Here is a 16,559-nt window from a genome sequence, read left to right as displayed (position 1 = left end):
TCCTGTCCCCCACCCCCAACCCCACCCCCGCCAAAAAAAAAAAAAGCAAAGCAAAACAAAAAGCCATCATTTTAAATAGACTTTTGCCACTAGAGGTGAGAGGTAAATGATATAAAAGTTTGGGGACAGCCATTGCTCCAGTCCCTAGCTTTGAAGGGCCCATTCTCCCACTATTGGAATTTATTTTTATTACTAATTTTTTATTGGAGGGAGGTTATTGTTAGGATTTGGTCCTTATTTACGTCCTTTAATTACGTCATCAGCCTTCACCGGCTTCCCAGCCTAAAAAAGCGGTTGAGCCCTCTGTGGGCTCTCTCTCTCTCTCTGTTCCCTCTCCTTTCCGCTCCTTCCCCCCTCCCCGTCGGTCCCCCTCTCTCCCTCTCCCCCCATCTCTCTCTCTCTCTCTCTCTCTCCCTCTCTCTGTGTCTTTTTCTGTCTCTCCCCCCCCCAATAAAGCTCTAAAAAGGTAACCATGGCTATGATTCTTTTAATCAGCATGCTCCTCCACCGGCATGGCCACCGCGGGCGGTGACCAGCCACGAGGGGCAGCGCCGCCGGCATAACCAACATTGGTGCCGTGACTCGGATACACCACCGAACACCGAGGACCTGCTGACTGCTGCTGCTTGCCGCCTCTTCCCCCATCCAGCGAGACCGCGAGCGCGCGCGCGTCCCTCGCCGCCTCCGCTGGACCCCCACACCGCTACCACCATGATTCTTCACCACAGTAAGTCCGAGGTTCTCACGGCGTAGTCCGAGCTATATTCTTTGCGACGGACATCCCGGGGGTCGTCCTCGAGTTGCACCAACAACGGCACATTTTCGTTTCTGACGAGAAAGTAAATGGTGTCTTGGTCTACCGGGTGGATCAAGTTGGTGCAGCGGCAGCCCTTCGCATCCCTTGACGAAGAGGATGGCGAACTTGAGCTGATTCATGGATCTCTCTCCACTCTTTGGGGACGCCCAAGATTGTAGTCTGATCCCAGTTTGTTATTTTACTTTTTTATTTTTTCTCTCGGCTACAGCCATGGGACAAAAGGGCGGATACATTGGCGGATAGGGGCGGGCACTGGTAAACCTGGCCTCATAACAGAGTCGCGGGAACTTCTGCCAAAAACGGGCAAATAAGAGTTACTTTATCTCCAAGATTTCTGCTAAAGTTTTAAACCCTTCTCCTTCCCCACTTTTGCGTCTCCACGTGCAACCTTTTCTGTCTGACTTCCGCCGGCAGTGGGCGGGCTCAAGTGGGCGGGCTTAGGCGGCTTCTACGACTCACCCTAACTCACCTTAACTCCACCCACTCATTCTCAAACTGCCTTGAGAAGCACAGACAGGTCCGGAAGCGGCTAAGATCCATACAAATAAGTTTACAGTAGTCAGGATGGCTCAGCCAAAAATATTCAGCTTATAGCCTCAGACAAGTCTTCCGGAAAGTATCGGTTTATAGTCTGCCTCCTGGCAGATCTTCCAAAAGCTGTCCTTAAGCCATCGATCAGCAGGAAAAAAAAAAAATTCAGGACATAGAGTAAAATCCGTCTCTTGTTCCCCAGACCTCCCCGACTAAAACTTAAACATCTGGAGAGCAAGGCTCCTGACCCCACAGGCAAAAGAGTCATCTGTGGCATTTAAGATGTGCCAGGGAAGAGATAAAAGTCCAAAAACAAAATTGCACTCGCTGACTCTAAAAGCTGTTGGGTCCCTGTTTTAAGTGAGGAAAACACCACGGGCTAGCGAATGCCCTGCCAGGCCATCAACAGCCTTGTTAAAAAGTGCCGCCTAGAAAGACAAAGAGTCAGCTGACTGCCCCCAGGCACCAAGATGCATGGGTACATCAAGCTAAGACCTCCAGCCGACCTAGGCTTGGCTACAGACATGGCAGGGAACCCAGAACTCGGCAGGGAAGCGATCCAATTCTTTCCTTCTGGACACCAGAGCCACTGACTCAGTCCTGGGAGTTTTGGGATGCCACCTCTCCTTTATTGTCGGGTACAGAGGACAGCCTTACCACCTCACCAGATTTAATTACACTTTCAAAGTTACTTAATGAAAATAGATTTCCACCTAAAATAAGAGCTCATTGCTTCACTCCAGATCCACTGCCTGTGTTTCTCATGTGCATACAGACAGGGCCCTGATCTTTGCCTTGTCCCTAATTCCAAAGGGGGAAAAAAATTTCTCATGTACCACAAGCTTTTCTCTTCCCAGTTCCCTGTTCTAACTCACTGTTCAGCTAATGGTACAGGACCACCACAGAACCAGAGTCCAGAGATCATCAAATAAGATTGTAACAGCTAAAAGGTATTTACACCCCCAGACCCAAAAGCGTCTGGGCGCTACAAAGACTTTAATGTAAACATCTATTACTATGAGATGCTTTTAACAATTGATCACCTGTCTCCTAGATGCTGAACCAGTAAAGGAAATAGGTGCTTTAAAATAATCTGTCTCTGATAATGTTTCAAAGTCCATAGGGACAGGCCAGATCTACCTCAGATAAATGCCAACATAAAATAATAATGATTCTTTTTATCTCTCTAAGTTTTTTCTGTGTCACCAGCATCTTGTCAAACAGAAAGTTCCCAGCCACAGCCAAGAGGGATACATGTCTCCAGAGCAAACGGATGACAGACAGCATCCCACAACGCCTGTCGACCTCGGAAGACTCCCCTTCTCCATTCCCCCCAGAGCCAACCAACGTCCAAAAGTCAGCTGGAAGCAGTTTTTGAGAGGAACAACGCCCCTAGTCCCATCTACCTGCTTTTTTTATAATAAGGGAAAGTCTGGGATGTTAGGATTTGGTCCTTATTTACGTCCTTTAATTATGTCATCAGCCTTCGCCGGCTTCCCAGCCTAAAAAAGCGGTTGAGCCCTCTGTGGGCTCTCTCTCTCTCTCTGTTCCCTCTCCTTTCCGCTCCTCCCCCCCCCCGTCGGTCCCCCTCTCTCCCTCTCCCCCCATCTCTCTCTCTCTCTCTCTCTCTCTCTCTCTCTCTCTCTCTCTCCCTCTCTCTGTGTCTTTCTCTGTCTCTCCCCCCCCCCAATAAAGCTCTAAAAAGGTAACCATGGCTATGATTCTTTTAATCAGCATGCTCCTCCGCCGGCATGGCCACCGCGGGTGGTGACCAGCCACGAGGGGCAGCGCCGCCGGCATAACCAACAGTTATTGTAGTTGTTTTATTTTGGGCTGTCACAGAAATGTTTCAGTCAGTCAGGCCTGTAATCCCAGTTTCTCAGGAGGCTGAGCCAAGAAGATTGCAAGTTTAAGGCCTGCCTGGAACACTTCGTGAAACCCTGTCTCAAAGTCAGACATGCAAAGAGGATGGTGGATGAAAAAAAGAACTGAAAAGGAACGACATGCCACTCCTAGGTGTGGTGGAGGAGAAGGTTTACTGTAGATACGAAGGAGAAAACGGGCAGAGACATCTGGAAAGCCCAGAGTGAACAACGACCCTGAGCCCGACCGCGTGAGAAGTGGGGGAGGGGAGAGCCAGGAGACCAAGACACCTAAAGGGCAAAAAAGGACTGGGGTAGCCAAAATGGCTCCATTACATAGGGAAGAGCAGGGGAAGATTCTGGGTAGAGGGCAGGGTATGCCAGCCCAGAGGACCCGGGGACAGGTGAGGACTGAGGGATGCTGAGAGAACCTGGCTGCCACCTCAGTTATCCGTTTGTCCTGGGCTTGAGAACTGACAGATGGGCTGCAGCTCAGGGGCAGAGTGCTCACCTCGCATATGTGAAACCCCGGGTTCAATCCCCAGTACCACACGGAGGGTGGAAGGCGAGAGGGAGAACCAAGCAGAAATCATAGCTCTGAATTCTCGCAAGATTATGAAGAAACACAAAGTAGCCTTCTAAAAGCACCCCAGATTAAATCAAAAGCATTATCAAAATAAAATGCTCATGACATAAAGAATCCTTTAGTGGGCTGGAGAGATGGCTCTTAGAGGACCTGAGTTTGTTTCTGAGCAGCCCTGTTGAACTCCGGCTCCTGGGTGATTGCACACCCTCTTCTGGCCCCGTGGGCACCTGCACACCACCTCTCACAGACTACACATGCGAAGAATAAAACATCTTAAAAGCATTCCTTTAGGGTTTTACACTTTTTCATCACTTGGTTTTTATCACTGAAATGTGTATATAGTTCACTTTGTTGTTTCTTTAGCCAGGCTCTCACTCTGCGGCCCGGGGTGTCTGAACGTCATGTAATTCAGGCTGACCTCTCCTCAGCCTTGCCTAGGCCAGGCTAGCCGGATCATGCTTCCAAATTCTCCTTGTCTCTGCCTCCTGCCTTGCCATAGAAACAGTAGAATTACTCACCTATGGTACCACACCCAGCTTTTTTTTTTTTTCCCAGTCTCTCTTGTCACCCTGGCTGTCTGGAACTATATAGACCATTTGGCCTCAAACTCACAGAGATCTATCTGCCTCTGCCTCCCAGGTGTTGGGACTAAAGGTGTGTATGTCAGGCATGTCTGACCACATCCAGTTTTATATGAATTCTGGGGGATTCAAACTCAGGCCTTCATACTTGTACAGCAAGTGCTGTACCCACTAAGTCATTTCGTGTGTGTGTGTGTGTGTGTGTGTGTGTGTGTGTGTGCACGCGCGCGCGCGCGCGCGCGCGTGCGCGCGCTGTGGCACCTGTCTATGTAGAGGTCAGAGGATAACTATAGGAATTAATCCTCCTTCAGCCATGTGGGTCCAGGGAATCAAACTCAGGCCATTAGGCTTGGGGACAAATACCTTTATCCACTCAGCCATCTCAAACACTTATAAAAAGTTTTAAAGCTATAAGGTAACATAAAAACTTAAAAAAAAAAAAAAAGAACCACAAACCAGGCATGGTGGTACATGCCTGTCATCCTAGAACTTGGGGAGTTGGAGGCAGAAGAATCAGGAGATTCAAGGTCACCTTTGATAATATAGTGAGTTCAAGGCCAGCCTAACATGAAACCCTGTCCAAAAATAAAAGGAACCCAGGCATCCATTATTTGACTAGCATAGTCTACCTTCTCTCCATTTTATGTAGTTTCTTCATTTTGAAATTATAAATTCATGAGAAAAGAACAATTTTATTACGTTATGAATTCACCAGCTGTGGTGGTACATGCCTGCAATTTCAGCACTCAGGAAGCTGAGGCAGGAGGATCTTGCACTCAAGGCCTCCTTGGGCTAAGAGACTGTTGGAAGGAGGAGAAGGAAGAAGGAACAGGAGCTGGGGTGGGGGCTGTAGCTCCAGCTTGGGAGTGACAAGTTATACTCAATTAAAAAAAAAGTTAAAACTAGCCCGGAGTGGTGGTGCACGCCTTTAATCCCAGCACTTGGGAGGCAGAGGCGGGTGGATCTCTGTGAGTTCGAGGCCAGCCTGGTCTACAAGGAAGTTTCAGGACAGTCAGAGCTGTTACACAGAGAAACCCTGTCTCGAAAAACGCAACAAAACAAAACAAAAACCCAAAACCAATTAAAACTAGGCCATTGAACTCATCTCTGTCTCCCAAGTGCTGGGATTACGGTTGTGCACCACCATGCTTGGCTAGAGAAATATTTTCTTTATGTTAGGAGGCACACATTTATCATTTGGTACAAGAAGGCATTCCTGGGGAGCTGCATTTCAAAGAATCAGATCTGGACTCCCCAATCGATGACTTTGGGGTGGAGCGCCGCCTAGCGGGCTACTGTGGAAGCACGGCCCGGCGCTCGCTTGGAACCCTGAGGTCTTGGTGACCCAGAAGTCTTATTAGAATGCAAGCTTCTGCATTCTGATAGGGCTTAGCACCTGATTCCTGAATCGTAAAAGCTTGTGTGGCTTGCCAGGTGCCAAAAAACCATTTGATAATGACTGTGTTTGTTTCCTAAAGATCCATTCTTTAGGGTTCAATTAAAACCACAGGGCAGTGTTATTAAGCCATTATGGGGAGCATGACTGAGGACAAGGTTTGAGGAGAGAGAGTTCCCCTGCTAAGGGACTTTCCTCTATTTACATTCTTGATAATTAAGGCCGCAGGTTCGGATGACCTACTTCCTCCGTCAGCCTCTGGGTCCTGTGAATTGAGCTACAGACTGTCGTTCTTTTCATCCCCACCAGGAGGCGCCCTCTCCCGTGGAACAACTCAAATGCCGATGGCCGCGCGGGACACAAGCAAGGGGACTGTGGGCTTTGGCCTAAGGCCCAGCATCCATGTTCGCTGGTCTCGGTTTTTCCTTTAGTAACAGGTAGGCAGGTGATTTCAGGGCCCTCAACGCTTGTGGCGGAAGGTGTGGGTTGGAGAAGCACCTTGACCCACCGTGTGTGGGGTCTCCTAAGGGGAAGGAAGAAAGTCCGGCCAGTGTAGTTTAGGGATTCCTCTCCCCTATGGTAGAACCTAGAAAGAGGGAACAAGAAGGTCGGGACAAGATGCTCGGCTGACAGGTTCTGAACTGCAGATTCCTAAACAGGGTCATATAATTAATACCTGTGGGACAATCGGAGAATGTGTGTGTGTTTGGGGGGGGGGGGCGCTGGACACTGTGCAGTGCCTGAAAAGTGTAGAAGGGAGAATATTAGCCCCCTCTGGAAGATAAACGGGAGGTGGGGTGTCAAGCGGAGTGAGAGGGGTTGGTTAAAGTTATCCAGAAAGACAGTCTTCAGTTCTCCGTGTTTGCCAAGGGAACTGTTGTCCACAGATAAACAGAATGGCAGAGAGGACTCGGTGCCTTCCGTTAGGCCTAGTGCTTGGTGATGGGCAGGAGAGGAGCAAGATGTGGGCCTTTCAGAGAGACCAGGGCTTTCCACACAGTGAGTAAGAGCTAGCTGTGTCACTACAAGAGATGACAGTCGGGATCCTGCCATGTGCCGAGCTGGGAGCCAGGTGCTGGGGTTTGGCTGTGAACTCTACAGAAACCAGGGCTGCCGTTTTTAGAGCTTACAGCACCCTGGAGGCGGTACAGTCTAGCTCTGGAACAAGCCTGTGAGCTTAATTGCCATGGAAGCGTTGAGGGTAGGGCTCGGGGGCTGCTGAGGAAAAGTTCTTCTAAGCTGTGGCCTGCAGGAAGAGAGGACAAAGAGAGGGTGGCCGGGGAAAGACTAGGCAGAGGGAAGGCCCAGGTGAGGCGACTTGGACCACCACCCGCAGCCTCACCCAGGCTTCCTGAATACTGGGCCATTTCCTGTCTGAGCAGAAGCTATGGGCCAGTGTGGTGGCACTCACGTGGAATTCCAGCACTTGGGAGGCAAAGGCCAAAGGAAGATTGGGGCCAGCCTGGGCTACATGAGACTTTGTCTCCAACACACACACACACACACACACACACACACACACACACACACACACCACACACCACACACACCACACACACCCTCCAAACCAAGAAAACCAAACAAAAAGAGTCATGTTTTAAGTATGAATAGCTCCGGAAAAGCGTTGAAGTGGAGGGGAGAGGGGGAGGGCTGAGTTCTGGGGGGAGGGTCATTCATTTGAAAAGAGACAGGTCCTTTTTTTTTTTTAAGATTAAAAACATGCTTATATATGTTTGTGTGTGGGGCATGTGTGTGTGACTATATGTGTGTCGCAGTGTCACAGCACACATGTGGAGGTCAGAGGACAACTTGCTAAAGTCAGTTCTCTCTTTCTTCTCCATGGGTCCCGGGGACCCGACTTGGATCACCAGCAAATACCTTTACTCACTGGTCCAAGATTTTTCTTAAAGGTTTATTTGTATTATTTTAAAGTGTGTGTGTGTGTGTGGGGGGTCTGTACACACTCAAGTACCGACCTGCCAAAGCCTGGGGTCTTAGATGTCCGTGGAGCTGGAGTAACAGGCAGTTGTGAGCTACCTGATGTGGGTACCTGGACTCCAACTCAGGTCCTCTGGAAGAACAGTGTGTGCTCTTAAGCACGAAGCCATGTTCCTAGTCCCTCCAACATTTTTTCAAGTGTGATGTGTGTAAACAAGAGGCTTCCTCCTTTTCTCCCCTTTAGGGGAAGGGGCAGGAGAGTTGAGACTTTTTTTTTCTCTCCAAGACAGGGTTTCTCTGTGTAACAGCTCTGCCTGTCCTGGAACTCACTATGTAGACCCAGCTGGCCACGAACTCACAGAGATCTGCCTGCCTCTGCCTCCTGAGTGCTGGGATTAAAGGCGTGTGCCACCCCTGTCTGGTGACTTGAGACATTCTTATGTAGCTCTTGTAGGGCCCTGGTCTCCTCCCATATTGAGTAAAGCCATTGCCTGCTTGCCGACCTTGACCAGATGTCCTCCCTATGCTAATTCCCTGCCGGTATCCACCCTCCTGAATGCTTTAGGGAAGTTCCTTGTTTGTGTACCCTGCATATTGGGCGTTAACAGCTTAGATGCAAGATTGTAAAACATTCAGTAGTGAACTTCTGCCCTCTGGGGTTCTCCCACTGTGCTGTAAGCCTGTATTTAAGACCTCCTCCCTCTTTCAATAAACGGCATGACCCGCTGTCTTCTGTCTCTGTTTTTCGATCCACAGCCCCTCGCTCGGACATGGTGAACGGGTGGTGGTAGCACGGGTGTTATCGCTACAAGCTCTGGCTGGCTTCAACATTCTATGTAGCCAAGGTTGGCCTGGAATTCCCGAATCTCCTGCCTCTACCACTGCCAAGTGCCAATGACAGCTGTGGACTACATGCCTCAGCCTGTCTTCTTACGGGTTTGTTGTTTTTTGTTTGTTTGTTTGTTTGTTTCTTTTTTTTTGAGGCAGGGTCTCATGTAACCCCGGCTGGCCTAAAACTCATTATGTAGCTAAGAAAACCTTGAATTTATAGACCTGCTTTTATATGATGCTGGGAATCAAACCCAGAGCTTCAAGCATGGTAGCACTCTACAAGCTGAGCTACATCTCAATCCCCTACATTTTCCCGTATCTTAAGAACGCCTTCTCCAAGCCAGGCAGTGTTGGCACACACCTTCAATCCCAGCACTCGGGAGGCAGAAGCAGGTGGATCTCTGTGAGTTCAAGGCCAGCTTGGTCTACAGAGTGAATTTCAGGACAGCTAGGGCTGTTACACAGAGAAACCCTGTCTCAAAAAAACAAAAACAAAACAAAACACAAAGGCAGTGAAGGAACTGGAGAGATGAGCTGGCAGTTAACAAGAGTCTGCTCTGTTCCTGCAGGGGACCTGCGTTCAGCTTCACCCACATGAGTTGACTCACAGCTGCCTGGAACTCCAGCTCAGGTTATCCTGGGTGCCTCCAAAGGCAGCTAAAACATGTTCACATACACACATGGACACACACGAACACACATACATAAGTCTTTTTAAAGATGTATTTTCTTTTTATGTGTATGCGTGTTTTGCCCACATGTATGTAAGTGTTTACATGTGCGCAGGGCTGGAGGTCGGAAGAGGGTGTTGGGCCCCTGGAACTGTAATCACAGATGGTTGTGAGCCACCATGTGAGTGTTGGGAACAGAACCTGGATCCTCTGAAAGAGCAGCACATTTTCTTAACTTTCTGCTCCATCTCTCGAGCCCCCAAATAAATCTTTTTAAAACTTGAGTAAGCAAAGTCAAGAGTAATGGAGGAAGACACCAGATGTCAGCTTCAGCTCTCCATATGCATGTGGACATGTGCTGCAGCACACACATGCAAAGCACATACGCAGGAGCACACACACACCCATGCAAAGCACATACACAGGCACACACACACATGCAAAGCACATACGCAGGCACACACACACATGCAAAGCACATACACAGGCACACACACACACACACACACACACACACACGCAGGCACACACACATGCATGCAAAGCACACACGCAGGCACACACACACATGCAAAGCACACACGCAGGCACACACACACATGCAAAGCACACACGCAGGCACACACACATGCAAAGCACACACGCAGGCACACACACATGCAAAGCACATACGCAGGCACACACACACATGCAAAGCACACATGCAGGCACACACACACACACACACACACCCTATGTTCCTTTGGGTTTTTATTGTTGTTGTTGTATGCTTCCAAGCCTTACTGACGTTCTCAGTCTTTCCTAACTTAAATTTCTGAAGGCGTTCTGAGAACACGGGAAGCCTAGTGTTGAAGAGCCACTGAGGAACAATGAAGGGGCGAAGAGTGAAGGTCCCACTCTTAGAAGGCTGTGAGAAACACGTGGTGTCCACCAGAGGAGCGGTGAGGAGTCACTCTGGGCTTCAGGCACAGCTGGGACACGGCCAGCTCTGCTGAGGGTGACACAGGGCAGGGCAGGAGAGTAACACAGATGTAGCGCCTTGCCAGGCAGAGGCCAGCAGGGCGATGACACTGCACTATAATCCAGAGACCCAAACCTCGACTCTGGGAAATCTGACCGACACAGAGAACTGGCCTGGAAAGAGCTGAGCAGACAAACTCGTTGTACCCCAAGCCTCCTGTCCACTGTTGGGGGAAGTGGAGGCAAGGTTTGCCACCAACCTCTGAGGCCACAGTGACAAATGATCGTGTGCCAGGGAGAAGCAGGGAACACAGACTCCCTAGGGAGTTGTCTCTTTGTCTGTGGACCATCAAATACCTCATTAAAGTCAGCTGAGTCACAGGCCTGGGAGGACAACGGTGTGGGAGGGAAAGGCCTCCGGCCGCTTGTGATAAACCGGCCGCTTGACCCATCAGTGCTGGCCCCTTTCCTCTCCTTGATGCAGACCACATCCCTCTGGGACTGTCCCTGGCATCAGCCTGAACCCAGGGGAAGACAGAGTTCAATGGGACACCGTGCCTCCTCTGGGACACTTGGACTCCGGCTTGATCGACAGTTTTGGTGTTGGCTCCTCACCCCGTGGTCTGGCCTCGGGCCTGGCTCCCCACTCCCGGGCCCTGCCTTCTCCTAGAGCGTTGGTTTCTTTACATTGGAAATCCACATCACCTCTTCCTCATCGCCTACATTTTATTTTTCTGTCTTTATTGATTGACTTCTGTTTTGTTTTGAGACACTGTCTCATGTAGCCCATGCTGACCTTGAACTTGCTATGTTGCGGAGGGTAGTCTTGAACCTCCTGCCTCCATTTACCTCTGGGGTTGCGGAGGTATACCGTTATGCTTTACTGACTGACTTTGACTTAAAAAAAAAAAAAAAAAAGCAGTTAAGTGAGGTAGCACTCGCCTTTAATCCTGACATTCAGGAGGCAGAGGCAGGCAGATCTCGTGAGTTCAAGACCAGCCTGGTCTACACAGTGAGTTCCAGGCCATCCAGGGCTACACAGTGAGATCCTATGACCATAAATACAGCTGAGCTGAGCCAGCAGGGATAAGGGGGACTGAGGCGTCAAACGGGAGGCCTAGGGATGAGAAATACCAGACAAAAGCCACAGCGGGGTCAGGAGGTCTCCCACAAGCTGCTGACTTATGCCAAGCGACTTTATTACTATTTGCAGGGAGAGAACAGGGCCAAGGTCAGCAGAGAGGGAAGTCAGACAATGTTGGCAAAGAGAGCCCAGGATACCTCAGACGCAGCTGTCTTAGGACCGATAACCACAGCCGAGGGGGAAGAGTTGGGTCCTCAGAAGCTGCAACCTTGACTCCTTCGAGGCACTGGCTCCTCCTCTAGACGGGCCTTACCAAGTCCACGGCCAGACAAGGACACAGAACTAGAGTTCCCTTTGTTCCTTCATCAGGACCCCTGAGAAAGTCTCGGGTCAGTGTGACTCCCCACAAATAAAAACAACAACAACAACAACAAAAGCAGAGTGAGCATAGTTTTATTAAGAAAAAGTGAGAAAGAACACCTAATAGTGGGAGGGGCCCCAGGGGAGGGATATTCACTGATTGACTCTTGTTGTTTGAAGCAAGGTCTCACTCTGTAGCCCTAGCTGTCCTGGAACTTGCTGTGTAGCCCAGACTAGCCTGGAACTCACATACCTGCCTGCCTCTGCCGTAGTCTCTGAAGTGCTGAGATTAAGGGCATGAGCTACCATGCCCAGCTTGATTGACTTACAAAATGTTTATTTTATTATTTTAGACTCGTGTGTGTGTGTGTGTGTGTGTGTGTGTGTGTGTGTGTGTGTGTGTGTGATGTATCCCCATCCAGAAGAGGGCATTGGATCCTGCTGGGGCTGGAGGGATGGCTCAGCAGTTAAGAGCACTGGCTACTCTTCCAGAGGCCCTGAGTTCAAATCCCAGCACCCACGTGGTGGCTCACAGCATCTATAACTGTAGTCCCATCAGGCAGTGGTAGAGCATGCCTTTAATCCTTTAATCAGGAAGTAGAAGCAGGTGGAGCTCTGTGAGTTCGAGGCCAGCCTGGTCTACAGAGCGAGTTCCAGGACAGCCAAAGCTATGCGTGAAACCCTGTCTCAAACAAACAAAAATAAATAAATAAATAAATAAATAATAATTATAGTCCCATGGGGTCCAATATCCTTTTCTGGTGGGCCAATGTTCATGCAGACAAAAACACCCACATACATAAAATACACAAATAATTTTTTTTTTTTAAAGTGGTTGTGAGCCATCTGGTGAGGGTGCTGGAAACCAAACTCAGGTCCTCTGGAAGAGCAGTATCCACTTTACCTGATGGACTGTCTCTCCAGCCTGACGGTGGGTGTGTGTGTGTGTGTGTGTGTGTGTGTGTGTGTGTGTGTGTGTGTTCCTGCCAGAGAGCACATGGAGGTCAGAGGATAACTTGAGGAAGTTATTTCTCTCCTTTCTTCATGTGGGTCCCAGGTATGGAACAGGTTATCAAAGATTACTTTATCTGATGGGCCATCTCAACAACCCTGTTTTGGGATAGGTTCTCATGTTCAAGGCTGGCCTTGAACTAAGTAGCCTAGGATGATGACCCTTATTCCTGATCTTCTGATTCCTCTTCTGAAATTCTAGGGTTACAGGTGTGCATTACTGCCTCAGGCTGGTTTTGTTTGGTTTTGTTTTGTTTGGTTTTTTTGTTTTTGTTTTGTTTTGTTTTTTTGATTTTCGAGACAGGGTTTCTCTGTGTAGCTTTGCGCCTTTCCTGGAACTCGCTTTGGAGACCAGGCTGGCCTCGAACTCACAGAGATCCACCTGGCTCTGCCTCCCGAGTGCTGGGATTAAAGGCGTGCGCCACCACGGCCCGGCTTGGTTTGTTTTTTGAGAGAAGGTCTCAGGTAGCCCAGGCTGGTCTCATGTTTTGAAGCAGCAAGTTCAGGACACTGTATTCAGAATATTGGAGGGCAAAAATATTCTATAGCGCCGCAAGCCGGGCGGTGGTGGCACATGCCTTTAATCCCAGCACCCGGGAGGCAGAGCCAGGCAGATCTTTGTGAGTTTGAGGCCAGCCTGGTCTACAGAGTGAGACCCAGGAAAGGCACCAAAACTACCCGGAGAAACCCTGTCTCAAAAAACAAAAAACAAAACAACAACAAAAAAATCTATAGCTCACAGCATCTCCAGGAAGACCAAAGAACCTTCCAGAAACAATGTGCCAAAGGTCCTGGCCAAGCTGACCTGGCAGAGGCATGCTGGGTGCAGACACTTTTTGCCAGCACTGCCCATCTGACCTCACTCTCTCAGCTCTAGAAGCCTCTGGAGAGAGTCCATCTGTCACTACGCTGTCTTAGGGCCCACTCCACTGCCTGGGGACATTTCTCTTAGGGCCCACTCCACTGCCTGGGGACATTTCTCTTAGGGCCCACTCCACTGCCTGGGGACATTTCTCTTAGGGCCCACTCCACTGCCTGGGGACATTTCTCTTAGGGCCCATTACACTGCCTGGGGGACATTTCTCTTAGGGCCCACTCCACTGCCTGGGGACATTTCTCTTAGAGCCCACTCCACTGCCTGGGGACATTTCTCTTAGGACCCGCATCTGGCTTAAGGCCTGTCGTGAGGCATCCTGCTGTCACAATACTAGCACCTGTGTGTGTAGCAAGCTTGGAAGGACTTCTGTGAATGGGAGGGAAAATTATTAGCGTGAGTACTGCACCCCTAAAGACAACGGCGTGCCCAATAGATTGGCTTCTGTTCCTTCAGTCTTCCGGGAGCCCAGACACCCGAACCTCAGAGGCTCTTGTTCCACACACTGCACTCCCCGAGACCTTGGGCCACAGTCTGCTCACTTGTCTTCCTTCAGGTCCACAGAAGCCACTCCAGACCCTCACATGCTTCCTTCCCTCTGCTGACACCAGGGACCTCAACCCAACCTAGCCACCTCCTCCATTTTGGGGCAACTACAACTTCAACTATGGTGTCCTGAGTTCAGGTGAGCTAACCCATGTCATTAGCTAACTGAACCCCCAGAAAGCCTTGTCAATGAAGGATGTCTTTTGGGCTGTTGTTTGTTTTGAGATATAATCTCTCACATTGTATGTAGTACAGGCTGTTGTGAACTCACCATCTAGGGCAGGCAGATCTGGAATTCTCCGTGATCATCCTGCTTCAGCCTGGGATTGCAGTCATGAGCCCCCACCGCACCTTGTGAATTCTTCTGTTAATGTTCCCATCCATCCAAAGGGAAACCGAAGTTCAGAGAAGCTAGCCATTTCTCTGCTCTCTCCATCACTCAAGCAGCCCCAGGGGCTGGGCTGTGCCATTCGACCTCTGCAGGGGAGCCCTGTACTAGCAGGAGCTAAGGGCTACAGGTGATACCGAAATGACCGACGAGAAGCCGTACTCAGGTCTTCTTCTACTGAGCAACACTCCTCAGACCTGACTTCGGATGAGATGTCTATACTACAGATGGTGTAGCCCCCTAGCCCTTGCCTCGGGCATCTAATTCTTGTAGTCTTGGAGAGGATGGGGGACCTAAGATTTTTTAATAAGCTCTCCAGTGACAGGGCAAGTGGAGGAACCGGCTTTCTGTTCCCTAAGGGTTAGCTGACTACCCTGGCCTGAATTCTGGACTGTTCACACTGGGGGTCAGTAGCTAAGACGTCAGAAACCTGAGGAATCACTTTGTGCTCTGAAAACACCGTGAAATGGACACTCAGGTGCTGCCACACAGTGAGGGAGTCAGCCTTCAGAATGTGAGCCCTTGCAACCCGCCCCCACCCCACTCCCGCCCCCAGTCTAGGAATTCATCCAGAGGGGCTATGGTGGCGTGCACAAAGTGATCCCAGTCAGAGAAAGGGGGCATTCAAATCCACCATCCGACAGGCCTCCCCCTTCACCTCTGTGCAGCTGGTATCCGCGTGGAGACAACACAGACCCTGTCCTCCCTGGGGCCCTTTCCTGCTCCCGGGCCTTGCAATTTGCCTATGCAAAGGGTTGAGCAGGAAGGGGTAGCTGAGAGGAGGGTGGGAGAGGGGTACCACTGGGAAATTCTATCACCAGCTTGGGGCGGGGTGGTATCTAGAATGTTCCATTCAGTCTGACCTGTAGACTTTGATCCCATCATCAGTGGTTCCAGACCTTGCTCTCCTCTTGTATAAGCAACAGGCTCCCTTGGGTGAGAAAGTTGCCCTTTGACTCTTGGTCCAAACAGAAGAACATTGAGCCAGGGGTGGGGTTGATCCTCCATCTTCTCCATTCCCCCCACTTTCCCACGGTACCACCTGGGCTCCCTATTGAGTTACCCTAGTGGCTTTTCAAGGCTTAAAAAAAAAAAAAAAAATCTGTTTTTTGTTTATTTATTGAGACAGGGTCTCAAGCAGCTCAAGTTGGCTTGAATGTGCTATGCAGGGGAGGGTGGCCTTGAATTCAAATTCTCCTGCTGGGATTACAGGTGGGCACCACCACCACACTCAGATCAAACTCAGGGCTCCGTGTATGCCAGTCAAGTGCTCTATCAACTGAGCTATGCCCCCAGCCCAGGAAACTTAACGCAGTTTCTCAGAGCCTCAGTATTATGGACTGAATGGAGAATCCCCTCCTCCACAACCCGTATGTCGAACCTCTAGTCCTAGAGCCTGTAGAAAGGCAATTAAGATTAAATGGGGTCATAAGAGGAAGGCCCTGATCCTATAGTCTTCTGTCTTTATAAGAAGGAATAATGCCCAGCTCAGCCTCCCTCTGTGCCCACAGGCATGAGACCATGTGAAGACACACAGAGGTGGTGGAATCCAAGCCAGAAACAGAGGCCACCCAGAAACAAACCCCAGTCTTGGCCTTCTATCCTCCTGAGCTCGGAAGAAATAAAAAATCTCAGTTGTTTAAGCCACTCAGTGTTGTGGCATTGCTCCATCAGTGAGAGCTGACTAAGAGACGCAGCATCTTCATCTGAAAGTGAACGGAAAACTGGTCCTTGCGTCAGGAGGTTATTTTGAGAGTCCAATGAGGAAATGACACATGAAAGGCTTGCCTGGTTTCTGTAGCTCCTCACTGTCTGGAACAGTGTCTAGTGTGTAGTAGATGTTTGATAAATAGATTTTTGTTGTTGTTTGGTTGATTGGTTATCTATCTATCTATCTATCTATCTATCTATCTATCTATCTATTTATTTATTGAGACAGGGTCTTTCTGTGTAGATCTGGCTGTCCTGGAACTCAATCTGTAGACCAGGTTAGCCTTAAACTCACAGAGATCTGCCTGCCTCTGCCTCCCAAGAGCTGGTATTAAAGGTATGCACCACTACGCCCAGCTTGATAAATAAATGATTGATAAACACCGCTATGAAAGAACAAGGCAGTCACATGA

The sequence above is a fragment of the Peromyscus eremicus genome, chromosome 3 (assembly GCF_949786415.1).
Source record: "Peromyscus eremicus chromosome 3, PerEre_H2_v1, whole genome shotgun sequence".
In the NCBI taxonomy this organism is placed as follows: domain Eukaryota; kingdom Metazoa; phylum Chordata; class Mammalia; order Rodentia; family Cricetidae; genus Peromyscus; species Peromyscus eremicus.
The sequence above is the reverse complement of the archived record's forward strand: the minus strand, read 5'-3'. Positions refer to the sequence as shown.